Below are 13,584 nucleotides of genomic sequence, written 5' to 3'. Positions count from 1 at the left end.
CCGTCTTTTTTCCGCCAAACAGCTTATACTGTTACAGCCATTAAAATAGACCAGATTTGTTTTAGATAGAAAGTTTATGTTATTTTTTATCAGAATAATTTAGAGGAGTGTTTGGAGTTTTTTTATTAGTTTTTTAAATGTAAGTGTAAGTTATTTGTATATATAGGTAGTATGTGGTTCACAGTGAGTTTACTCAACTTACAATTTGTGCATTGTATATAACCAGTAGGCTCATCATTTAAAGTTGTCACTATTTGAAAACTTGCCTTTTCTCTAGCGTTTTAAGTTCACTATTGGTAATATTTCTTTACCATTGCACGTGGCTGGAAACCTCTTTGCACAAGGCATAACAGGCACTTCCGGACTGCACGCATTAGATCTCATTAAACTTTTGAAATTTTTTTTTTCTAAAGCAGGCTTGAAGCTCGATATGCTTGCTAGCCATGACGTGAAAACTGGCCTGAAGCCCAGCTCAAGGGGCATAAAAAAGTCGGGCCCTCTGATGGGCTTAGGCTCAAATGCAGGGCTCTAGTGTCACCTAACCAGCGATCGCTCTCCAGAGATCGCTGGTTCTCACACGAACACTTCCGCCTTCCCCTGGACTACATATTCATAAATGCTCTCCAGACACTCACGCCTGCTCACTCATCTAGACTGATTACATTCGCATCACCTGAGGACTTTCAGAGACTCATTAGAAACCCTTCATAAGCCACTCATTTACTCATCCAGTTTGCCGAGTCTTGTTTGCTGTTAACTATAAGTGACATTACAACGCGTTTCTCCCTCTCTTGTTTATCCGTGTTTAGATCCTAGCCTTGTATTCCCTGTTATCCTGTTTAGCCGCCTGCCTTACGACCTGTTGCCTGTTATACTGACTACGATTATGGACTGCCTGAATATACCCGTTTGCACCTGTTTGATCATTGCTTGCCTGACGCTGAATAAACCTGCATTGTGGATCTTACCTCCAGTTGTCTCTGTCACTCCCCCGGTCGTTACATCTAAACTGAATGTCTTTTACATGATCATTTAGAATTCATTTAAATTACCACCACAGGAATAAATTATGTTTTTAAATATATTAAAATATAAATTATTTGCTCATTTAAGAAGTAATTTTGCCCAATATTACTGTAATTACAGCATTTTGTTTTATATTTAAAAATATTACCCACCCCAAAAGCAACAGTTCATTTTAAATGTATTCTTTTGTCTTTCTCGTGTAGTTTAGTTTATGTCTACAATCCGAATATTCTTCTTCTTTACTATTATCACATAGCAAATTTAAACTATTTTAGTAATCTACCATTGTAGCAATAGATCTAAAATGAAAACCTTTGCTTTATGCAATTCTACATGTTACAGTATAGTAACATGTACAATGGTATGCTACGTTATTGTTACATGACCTTGATATACTTCATGTGACATTTAGTTATCGTTTTTTTTTTTATTCAGTTTAGTGTCATAAAGTTAAAAAGTAGCATAACTCTTGCAGAATGATATGTAATAAACCTCTCTAGGTCATTCATCACATTTATTGTATGATACAATGTTGTGTACGGTATGTGCGCTCTTTTGAGTAGCTCTTCTGCATTTACTGTCTATGTACATTGCAAATTTGCATATTGGGGTTAAACTGTAGCACAAAGTAGATGCATGTGTATTATTCATTCATTCATTCTTTTTCCGTTTAGTTTGTTAATGAACCCCCAACTGTTCCAGCAAATGTTTTACGCAGCGGATGCCCTTCCAGCTGCAACCCATCACTGGGAAACATCCATACACACTCATACACACACATACGCTACTGGCACTTTAGTTTACGCTATTCACCTATAGGGCATGCCTGGACTGTGAGGGAAACCTGAGCACCCCGAGGAAAAACACACAAATACCGGGAGAACATGCAAACTCCACACCGAAATGCCAACTGACCCGAGATATATCCAGCTGCAGAACCGCAGAACACACAATCTACCACACACGATTTAGGCAAAACATATATGATAACTAACTAACTCCTTAGGAGCATTATCGCCACCTATTGAATTTCACAAACATGGTTTCCCATTTCAGTCATTATTATTATATTGTAACAATCATATTAACATTTCAGCAGTCTCTGAACTTAAATTATGTAAGTAAAAATAATTGGTTAAAGACACTTATGTCTTTATTCACCTGTCCTCATAAAGAAAACATTATAGACTGTCTAATTGTAGGATTAATAAACTAATTCAGGATATTAATATAATCATACTTGGTTAAAATCAATTTGTTGTAAAATATAAAAAGCAAACAATAATGTGTCACATTAAAATTAATTACTATGGTCAATCATTTAAACAATATATAATATAGTTATTATATATACATATATATATACTTGGTTTTTAATTAATTATTAATGGTTAATTTGTTTCCATTGCTAAATTTTGGTTTAAAAACAATATATTGCTTACTATAAACTACTACAGTATTTAATGTGGGAAATCATTAATTAAAAAGTTAAAATTAAGCAAAAACACGCTATTAAAACGCTTGAGTAAAATATTAATATAGTGTTATACATTTATTACATGTAAAAAGATTTGATTACATGTACAATTTATTGTTGCCTATTATAAATAATTCCATTATATCGATTAAACCTGTCCAGTTTAGATCTTTTAGCAAGGCCAGCAAACGAGTATCTGCCATATTGACTCTGTCAGATAATAATGATCATCTATGATGACTGATAGAAAACTGTTCAGTCTATTATGTTGAATGGCGATCGGAAACAACGCTCCCCATTCGCCCGTCTCGATCACAGTATTTGTATTTATTAACCATATATATCAAAAAATAACGACGACGATGTCCAAGAAGACGTTAAGAACATTTACATCCGTTGTAACCACATATGGTTTGCTTAGATTGTGTGTGCCAGATTGTGTGTGCCTAAAACATGTGTAGTTCTGCGGGCCTGCAGCTGGATATTATTGGACTGACCCAGCTGAGGCTCGAACCAGCGCCCTTTTTGCTGTGAGGTGATCGTGCTACCCGCTGCGCCACTGTGACAGCCCTCATGTATATTATACAGTAGTATATATACTATACTAGTTAGAGTAATACACTCTTGTCATAACCCAACATTAGGTCAAATATGGACAAATCCAAAATTGCGTTAATTTTAATTTAATTTGTGAAAACTAAATTAAATTTTTAACCCAACAGCTGGGCCTGTCCATATCTGACCCAACATTGTGAAACAACCCAGCACTTTTAGAGCGTATGCTTGAATGCTTATCTCAACATATCCTGACTATTTTAAATGTAGTTGTAATGCCTAGTCTTCCCCAAACATCAATTGTTTGTAAAGGAAATCCATTTTTGTATTATAAGCAGCTTAAATGTGCTAAGTGAGGTTAGTACAACATTGTTTACACCACCTGCAATTCACTGATATGAGTTTGTTGTGTTACCGTCATATCAGAGCACAAAGCAGACAAAGGCAGGAAAGGTGGAACAAACCAAAGGAAGGACCAGCTTGTGTGCTGTTTTCTAATCATGGTCTATTTTGAAAGCTCATAATGCATGCTGTAGCTTTAGTTATAGCATTCAACACTTACTTAAATATGAGTTTTAAATCTGTCTTTCATTTGAAATGTTTTAAAGCCTGTTAAACATAAAATATTTTAAACACCGTTGGAAACCAGCAGGCTTCAATATAATTCCTTATTTGAGTGCTAGTGTTTGTCAGTTTCCAACATTTTTCAAACTAGCTTATTTTGTGTTTGACAGAAAAGGTTTGCAACCAGCCGTTTGATTAAATCCCATAGACATATTTTAAAAGCTAGCAGTAGTTTACACAACATAATTATTAATTGTTTGTACAGCCTTTTATGTTTTCTTGTTTACAGTTGTGTAACAGCACAATTACAGTTGAAGTCAAAATTATTAGCCCCCCTGAATTTTTAGACCGCTTGTTTATTTCTTCCCCGATTTATGTTAAACCTTCATCACAGGTTTATTTATATATTATAAGTCATTCTGCATTTTTAGATCGAACTATTAATTGCACATTTAGAGCAGTGAAAGTTAATTCTTCACTTTTTGTTTATCACACACAGACCTGTGCTCCAGTGTGGATCTACCAGAGGTGGAGATTGTCAGTTTGCTGACTGAAGAATTACCCAAATACACTCTGCGGGCAGACCATGTGTTTGGGTACGAGCATGATGACTGGCTGCACACACCTCTGCTGCCACCAGAGGCCGCTCTGGGACTCACACACGAGCAGACCGACGAAACACTCAAGTACTTCTGTGAGTCTACACCTTCCTTACTATTTATGCCAGGGGTTCTCAACTTTTTTCACTTCGAAGCCCACCTGCTTCCCTAAAAAATCTTTACAGGCTCATACTGATTGTCTTGAGAAAATGCTCATTTTAAAGCTTTATTTATTTGCAAAACCTTTCTTTTGCCCTTTATTGCCCCCTTTTTAGATAATTTTGTTAAAAAAAATAAAACAGTATAAATACAAGGAAATGTAAAACTCCATAAAAACAATTAAAACTGTTGAAACACATTGATCTGAAGACGGTTCAATACTATCTGGATGCAGCCTTTATGATGCAAGCTGAGACTGCATCACTTAGCGATGCAATGTCAGACACAATGCACTCAAATGGAGTGAGTTACATCACTGTGATGGGTAGGGTTAGGGGTGGTGTTAGATGAGCGCGTTAAAAAGCATTGGATGCAGCTCAGATTGCACTGCACCAGGTCTGCATCCAGACCCCTCTCAGACGGTTTGGTTTGTAGCTTGACATTATTGGAGTTCACTAACAGGAACAGCTGTTCACTACTGAAACACCACCAAGTCTCGCTAGATCCTCCTGTATGGGCACATGTCTGTTATAAAACACACGCGGGACTTTACTTTGGACGAGGGAGCTTGCGATCGCTCTTGCATGTGTCTATATTTGAAATAAAGAACTTCTTCAGCTGATGATAATAAGATGATTATTGAAGTGCTTCTGACATCCGATCCTTTCAGAAACAAACGTGAGTCAAGCGCGAAAAAACAAAGGAGAAGCCTGAAAAAACGAATGAGCGAATGATTCTTTCACCAACCTAAAACATGAACAAACTGCCATGTATAACTATTATCATCGCCTTTTGGACTATTATGAACTGGGAATGACGTAATTATTTCTGTGTGGAGTTGGCATGTTCTCCTTGCGTTTGCGTGGGTTTTCTTCCGAGTGCTCCGGTTTCCCCCACAAGTCCAAAGACATGCGGTACAGGTGAATTGGGTAGGCTAAATTGTCCATAGTGTATGAGTGTGTATGGGTGTTTCCCAGTGATGCGTTGTGGCTGGAATGGCATCCACTGCGTAAAAACGTGCTGGATAAGTTGGCGGTTCGTTCTGCGAGCCGAAAAGAAAATAAATGACGGAATTACTTTCTAACAGAGGTTACATGTGCTGGAGAAGATTAAAGATACAGATGAGAGGTTTGCACTGGTTGTAGGCTATATGTTGCATGTTGTTTTTGAACCCAAATAAGGATTAAATGTAGGCTGTGTGTAGTTTTTTCTGTAATTGGTAACAAATCAGAAACTTTAATGCTGTGTTCACACCAGACGCGGAACGGTATTTGAAGTATTAGCACATAAATAGCCACTTGAACATTGAGTTTGCTTCATTCGCCGTCAAATTCACTTCAGAACAGACGGCGATTCGTGTGATGAGCAGGGCTTCTGTCTGCCCGTTGACTCTAGCTTTGTTGCTAAATGGCTAACATGCATTTTATTGAGAAATCAACTGTGTTTATGTGCTTTATGGAGGCTGAAAAACAGTGTCGATATGTTTAGGGCCGTGTCTCAGTCCACTAGATCCTTTCAGAGGGGCATGCAGCTCTGTAAGCTCATAAACTCCTCCAGAAACTTAACCTGTATGATGGAGGCTTTCAGTGGTGCTTCTGACTGAGCCAAGCCCAGTTTGATGAACTGTTGCCAGTGTCGGCTGGAGGATTTTCCCCGGGACACCAACAACAGGCGCTACGTCACAATTCCGCCCCCACAAGAGCAAGCTCCTGATTGGTTAACGCATGAACTCGAGCGTCAATCGCGCAAAACGTTCAGTTCGCACTGCGCCATTTGCGCTTTATTGCGCCATTTGCACCGCGCCTTTTGCGTCATTCACTCTGCGCTATTCGTGCAAATTGCGCTGTGTCATTCGCGCGTATCGCGACGCAGGATGTCTATTCGCCGTTTGCATTGACTTAATATATAAATCACTCACTCTTGACGCTTCTTCCACATCTGGTGTGAACACAGTATGAGGGTCTGTATGTGTTCATATATGTTGCTTTTATTTATTTATTTCATATAATCGCAGACGTTACGGTAGGCCGTTTCGCACTGATCTGCAGCTATAATCAAATCTATAATGCAGCTATAATCAAATCTTGTTCATAGAAAGTTTAGTAATAAACATTTATAAAAAAGCATTTATGTGTATAAAACATCAGTTTTGTGAGAAGTGCTTCTCATATGATAGTGAATGACCAATACAGCTTTGCTTTGACTTTTGCTCGAGCGAGAATGACATTGACTGAAACATTTTGTCGAACACAGAATGTGTCTATAAAGTTTCAGCTCAAAATACCCATCAGATTATGTATTATAGCCTACAGAATTTGTCCATTTTGGTGTCTGAATACAGTGTAGTTGTTTTTGTAGCCCACCGTTTCAACGTGCATGTCTGCTTCTCATCATGTGTTACAGCAGATAAACAGCACAGAGACAGGCTCTGATAAAGCTGAAATACCATTTAGTATTACACATTAGTAAAAAATACCAAGTAAGTTCATTTCATGTTTTTGTGGTGGACTTTATTCAAGCCTTTCTGAAATGATGAGTCTTACACACATGCCGTTTGCAATATATGCGCTTTACTAACACTATGCGGCCATGGTAATTACAGCGGTTAAGAGTTAGATAGCGATTTTACTGTCTTCATTAGAAACATGCTCGGTTTTAAAAACGTTTTACTTACTTATAAATATTACAGAGGGTTGGAACAGATAATTTAATTTCTATTAAAAAAAAAAAAACATGTTCTGTGGACATGTGTACAAATAATTATAGAAACATGGTGCCTATAAATAAATTCGGTGGGCGAGGAAAACTGCACTCCTACGTCATGTTGTGGTGGGCCTCATAATCACTGGGATTTAGGTCCTATTTTAACAGCAGGAATTTTTTAAAAAATAGACTTGTGTTTACATCACTCCAATATGACAGTAAACACACTATACATACAGACAGTTCTGTCCAAACAGCTTACAAAAGTAGATTTCCATCATAGGTGCCTACAGACTCTATATAGACTCCCAATATACCTAATTTTTAATGTCACTCCCTTTTGAATCATATTTATCCTCAATTATCTTAAAATAATTCTGTTTCATTTATTAGTTTACTTTGCTAAGTTAAATGAATAATTGCATGAAACATCACACAAATTTCAGTAATAAAAATGACATTTCTGTCTGTCCCATGTTCTGGTCAGCTCTGTTACATCTATTATTATAAAACATAACTATCTGTTAAGCACTGATAAAAATGTACTTGCTTCAAGTGATGTCTTTGATTCATTTGAACAAAATGTTTAGGATGCAGCAATAGTAAATTTATTTTTGTTAACTCTGTTACTTTATAAATCATGATATACAGTATGTAATATAATGAAAATGTTTTAGACATTCCATGCGTATCTAAAGCTAAAGCACAAAATGGTGAAAAATGTCAACTCTGTTATTGTCAACTGTTAGAGGTTTACATAGTTTAACAATAATTAAAACAGCAGTTAGCATGATCAAATATCCGGACAAAATTAAGCATTTTGCATTAATTTACATATAAATTAATCCAGTTATTAATTTATCAATACCAATTTCATTATACTCAATGCCATTGCATTTTGAGAGAAATGAATAGAAAATACTTGAAATGTACCTGCAATTCTAGAATGAGTCATAAGTAGGCAAAGTAGAATGCAGTCATATTCAAGAAAATCTGCTGCTGTCGACCAAGCATCAATCAAACAACCCAGAATGGTTATTTAGTGACTTTGAACATGGTATGGTTGTTGGTTACAGGTGAAGTGTCCTGGGGTGCGTTTCCCAAACAACGACGTAAATCTTGTGATAGTACAAACTATCATAGAACAATGCATAGTTTTGGAAAAGAGCGATGTAGTGACGAATGTTTACCAAAACCTGTAGTTTCTCCACGTTTGAACCATGTTAGTTATATCGTAATGCCCATAATGATGCTCTAAACGGGGTGGTAACAACTTCTTTAGAAAAGAACCTCATCATTTCTTTGTGCAAATTATATTGTTTTACACACACTCACATAAAAAAAATTCCAATATTAGTTTGGGTAAAAACATGCACTCGCTTTCCATATTAATTGAAATATATGTAAATGGCACATATAGGACCAATGTTTCCTTTACAAATATTATTGAGAACATTACATAGTCTATTCTAAATTAACATAAAATCACTTACAAGGGCTGCCACATATTCTAATGTAATATAAATCATATAAATAAATAATGAGGCGATTTATTAAAAAAAATTATTTAATATTAATTGTTAATTAGGAAATGAAAAAAATCATTCTTTAATCATAATATTAATAATTAGGATGATGATGATGATTATTAATATTATTAAGTAGGATATTGTTTATTTATTTTTTAAGTCTACTTTTACAATTTGACATTTGAAAACACGCAGTTTGCAAATGTTTGTTGGAACGGCGAATTTGGGAAATGCAATATCAACGGACTGTGTTTGTAACGACACAACCTGCGACCTTAGTTGGCTAACAATGGTTTTTGGAAACGCACCTCTGAGCAGTTAAATCTGGTGTATAGGTGTTTTCACATGCAACAATGATAGTGGTCTGAAAAATTTTAAATATCAAGTTATGTGGGCAAAAATACAATGATGATGACAGAGAAGAATAGCCAGACTATATTTTGAGCTGATTGAAAGGCTTGAATAACACAAACAAACACTTGTAACTGTATGTAGAAGAACATCTATGAACAAACCTTGAAACAGGTGGGCTACAGCAGGAGAAAAGCAGACTGGGTGCCTTTTCATGTTGTTAAGAACTGGAAACTGAGGCTGTCATTGCTGACGAATGTTATTATAACACTTCAGTAAATCTATTTCACAAAGAATTGAGCCAGTATTTATTGCCTTTAGTACAATGACAAACACAACCTGGCTATTTAATTTGGGAAAACTTCACTGTACCAGATTCATGCTTTAGAGCTCCTGCTGCTACTGCTGACCGTGCCAGTGAGCAGTACTGTAATCCAGTCCTCTTGGAGCGCAGATGCAAATGCCATCAAGAGGATTAACTCCTTACTGCTTAAGGATAATGAGACATTCTGCTGTTCTCAGTGGCTTCTTTCTGCAGCCTGGCAGACAGTCAACAGCACTGACGTTACACCAGGACATCCTCTAAACTTAGCTCACTGCATTTTTTTTAGATTTTGACAGATGTTATTGAGATTTTAAAAGAAAAAGATTAGTCTTTAAGTTTGTTTTGGGACTAACTGTATGAGACACAGATACACTCTGAGTTTGAGGAGTTACTGACCACAAAAATAAGCAACATTTAGATTAAATGAATATCTTTATTAAGTCGATGAGATATTACATTCAACAAAAAAGACAGTGGAGACTCTTTTGAGTTAAACAGTTGTTATATGTTAAGCAAATGCTGTTTTTAATGTTTATAGTAATCAAAGAATACTAAAGCAACAACATTTTCTGAATTTCAATATACTGTATTAAGTAGCATATCTGTTTTCAAGATTATAATGCTAATTAATCATATAATAATGACTATTGAAGCACTATGTGTAACTAAAGGCTGTAGTGGCTAAAAATTCTGCCTTGCCATAACAAAGTTAAAAGTTTTAATGCATAACATTCATTCATTCATTTTCTTTTCGGCTTAGTCCCTTTATTAATCCGGGGTCACCACAGGAGAATGAACACAGCAGATGCCCTTACAGCCGCAACCCATCTCTGGGAAACATCCACACACACACTATACAGACAATTTAGCCTACCCAATTCACTTGTACCACATGTCTTTGGACTGTGGGAGAAACCGGAGGAAACCCACATGAAGGCAGGGAGAACATGCAAACTCCACACAGAAACGCCAACTGAGCCAAGGTTCGAACCAGCGACGCAGCAACCTTCTTGCTGTGAGGCGAAAGCACTACCTACTGCGCCACTGCCTCGCATAACAAAATACTTATTAAATGTAGTACTCTTTTAATTCAGTTCAAGAGTTTTTAAATCAAACATATGCAGTCCTGATGTGAAGAGCATTTTAAATCTTGCTGACCCCAACCTTTTAGACTGCAGTGTGATCAGCCAATGTTTATTTCACTGTTTTAAAATGGGGGCAAAGGAAATAGATTGTTCTGAGGCTGCTCTGATGGGCTTACGGTGGTGCTACTTTAGTTCTAATCCTCTTGGTATGGAAACGTGTTCTCATACCTGCACTGATCTCTTTACGTGGGCAGTAGCCCAAACACAGCTGTTAGTTCTAGCTTAAATAGCTAATAATGTGAACTTCAAACTTAATTCTGTTTAAGTTTGTTAGCTGTTTTTTTTATTAGTCATTTTGCTATGGTTATCTTTGTACTCTGCCAGACAAATTTTTAAAATTTGGGGTAAAATATGAACTTGCCATTTATGAGTCTTATTTAGCTGCCTTCCATTCTGAGGTTAAAAAGTAATCTTAACTCTTTTTCACTCCATATCCGGATCACTTTTATTTTTAATGTCCATGTTAACAGATTTCAATGCATTTCCACTGGTGCATTGTGAGGACTATAGAGGGAGCATTTTCAGTTCATTCATATGAAAGTAAAATGCATGAGCTTTGAGACTAATCTTCTATTCACCTTATTCTCCGCCGACGAGTGGGCGCTGCCATTTGAATCTTTTTGGCTTGAGACTTCCGGTCTCATTCACTTCCATTTATTTTTTGACGTTAACAACTGCTCATTACGCTGCTTGATGTTGCAATTTGATATTTTCTTATTATATTATTCTACTTGGTCTGTATAGTCATGCAAACATTTGTTTGTAGAGCAAGTAGTTTGACCGTTTTGTGCTGTTTATTATTCCTAGTCATTTCTCCCATAGGCGACTGAATCGGAAGTTCTAAGACAATCGCGAAAACAGGCGCACTTCCGCATTTTAGAATAAGGTCAATATGAACCAACTGAAATGTTCACTTTACTGCGCTCACAATGTGCCAGTGAGAATGGCGGCTTTCATACAGCATGCAGAAGTATATACAGAGCAAGAGCAGAGCTGAAGCAGCAGTTCTGTTTCTGCATCAGGTCCAATTTTGTGGAAAGATTCATAGTGACAATGCATTGATCATGACTAGACCCACACAGAAACTGCACGCGCTAAAATCTGCAGATTTCCGCACATTTTTAGCCCATCATTGAGTCTATTTATTTTTTTTATTAATTTCGGTAATAATATTGACTAATATGAAAGTGTTCATTTGATTTATTCTCAGTGGAGTTTGTAAAGTAAAATTTTCTGTCTTTTTGTAGATATAATGTATAAGAGACTTGCTTTGTTTACCAAATAACTGGATCTAGATGGATTTCCATTGTAAATATTAAATAAAAGTTAAAAATGTATTGTTTTTTTGGTATCATATATTAAGTTTTTAGTTACGATACTCCTAAAATAATTCCTCATAAATCTGCAGATATTTTTTTTACAAAATTCTCTGCAGTAATAGCAAAAAATGTCCGCAGTCTGGGCCTAATCATGACCAAAAACACATTGAATGACAAGAATATTATTATAACCAGGGCTTTACATTAACACCCACCAACCCACCAAATGCAGCTTGATTTCAGTTGTGGCGGGTTAGACAGCCACTCTCATTAGCCACTCTGGCTGGCTGAAACTCATTTTTAAATTGCCAGTGCTGGTTCGTCGTCACTACAATTTAGACTGTTTATGACCGTTTATCTATATGCGTACAAATCTGATCCTAGAATCAAGAAGCAGCATGACTGACAAAAACAGCTTTTTGCGCAAAGAAAAGAAAACAGGTGAAGACCGAATGAGAGGATCACGTGCATAGTGAGACAGGCCTTCCTTACTCACTAACATGGGCTTTAGTTTCGCGTGCACAAATGATTGGATGCACGCGAGTGTTTAAAAGCTCCTGTGCCATTTTCTCACTCAAAGCAACCGTGCCTGGAAACAAAACTAGTGCGATGCTCATGCACCCACAGTGTTTCAAGGGCTCAAGATTCTTTGTAAGCAGCAGCAGTTGTCACTTTCGCTTTAACCATTCTTTGAACAGATTATTAATTGGCCTAATATTAACTGTGTGCACGGCATCAACCTTTCATTAACGCGCATGGATAGTTTTTTACCCTCTTTCTTTTGCTTGCTTTTATTTTTGTTAATTTAGTTTAATAATCATCCTTTACAATAATATTGCTTCAATATGTTGTTGTATGCATAGTTAACTGGGGATCTGGGATCTTGAGCCAGAACAGACCACTGTGCATAGTTTTAGATGTGTGAGAATATCTATTTTTTAAATGTCAGCTGTATTGTTAAATATAAAGTGTATGTATACAGCAGTATTTTGCTTGTTTTGACACATTATTTAAAATCTGTGGCAATGAAATAATTAGTTTGGTGTTGCCAGAGAAAACAAAATTAGCAAATCCTTATTGTGTTGAGCCCTGAAAAGTCCTGTGAAAGAAAACTAATTGCAATGCGACACTTTTTTTTATGAAAGCACAACTCATTTGCTCATGCTCATTGAGTAAACTCATAAACAAAACAACAGTTAAATGAATGAGGAGGCAAGTGGAAAGAACACAAAATCGAAATTAAGTAATTTTAGTATGCCAAACCCTTACAAAAATAGCCTACAGGAATCCTGCAGGATTTTCATTTTTTTTCTGCAGGAACCTGCTGGTATCCTGTAGGAATTATGAAATCCTGCAGGACAAATTGACAATATGTGCAGGCAATTCCTACAGGTTTTAGAATCATGCAGTACTTTTTGCAGGAATCCTGAAGGATTCTTTTTTTTTTCCCTTCAGAAAAGCTGCTGTCCTGCAGGAATTCAAAAATCCTGTAAGACACATTGACAATATGTGCAGGAATTTCCTACAGGTTTTTACAATGGATCCAAGCAAGTGACAAATCCTGCAGGATTTTATAATTCCTGCAGGACTTGCAGGAATTATTTGTTGTAATTGGAATGAAAGAAATGGTGTCACTTGTTTTTGGTAGCAATACAATATGAGTTCTAACAGATAAACATTACAACAAACAAACAAAAAATAAGAAAATAAATACATAAAGTATACAAATAGATTATAGGCAATTATAAAAATCAACCATTACACTAAACCATTCAAATTATGCATTTATGCAAACAAGCAAGCTGTACACTTTTACGTTTCATTTCTATACT

The 13,584-nt window shown here is 36.3% G+C and overlaps 2 protein-coding genes across 12 annotated transcripts in view; one reads left to right on the top strand and one right to left on the bottom strand.

Annotated features, from left to right (window-relative positions):
- The window catches only part of pla2r1 (phospholipase A2 receptor 1), an 868,273-nt gene that overhangs the window by 305,305 nt on the left and 549,384 nt on the right, over positions 1-13,584 (bottom strand). The gene's annotated exons all lie outside the window — the stretch shown is intronic.
- Positions 1-13,584, top strand: part of hap1 (huntingtin associated protein 1) — an 88,740-nt gene that overhangs the window by 39,852 nt on the left and 35,304 nt on the right. For all 11 annotated transcript variants that reach the window (XR_015502392.1, XR_015502391.1, XR_015502393.1 and 8 more), the window contains one exon: positions 4,122-4,316. The gene's annotated coding sequence lies outside the window, so the exon portion shown is untranslated. The remainder of the gene's footprint in view (positions 1-4,121; positions 4,317-13,584) is intronic.

The sequence above is a fragment of the Danio rerio genome, chromosome 11 (assembly GCF_052040795.2).
Source record: "Danio rerio strain M-AB ecotype USA chromosome 11, GRCz13ab, whole genome shotgun sequence".
Taxonomy (NCBI): Eukaryota; Metazoa; Chordata; class Actinopteri; order Cypriniformes; family Danionidae; genus Danio; species Danio rerio.
The sequence above is the reverse complement of the archived record's forward strand: the minus strand, read 5'-3'. Positions and strand labels throughout refer to the sequence as shown.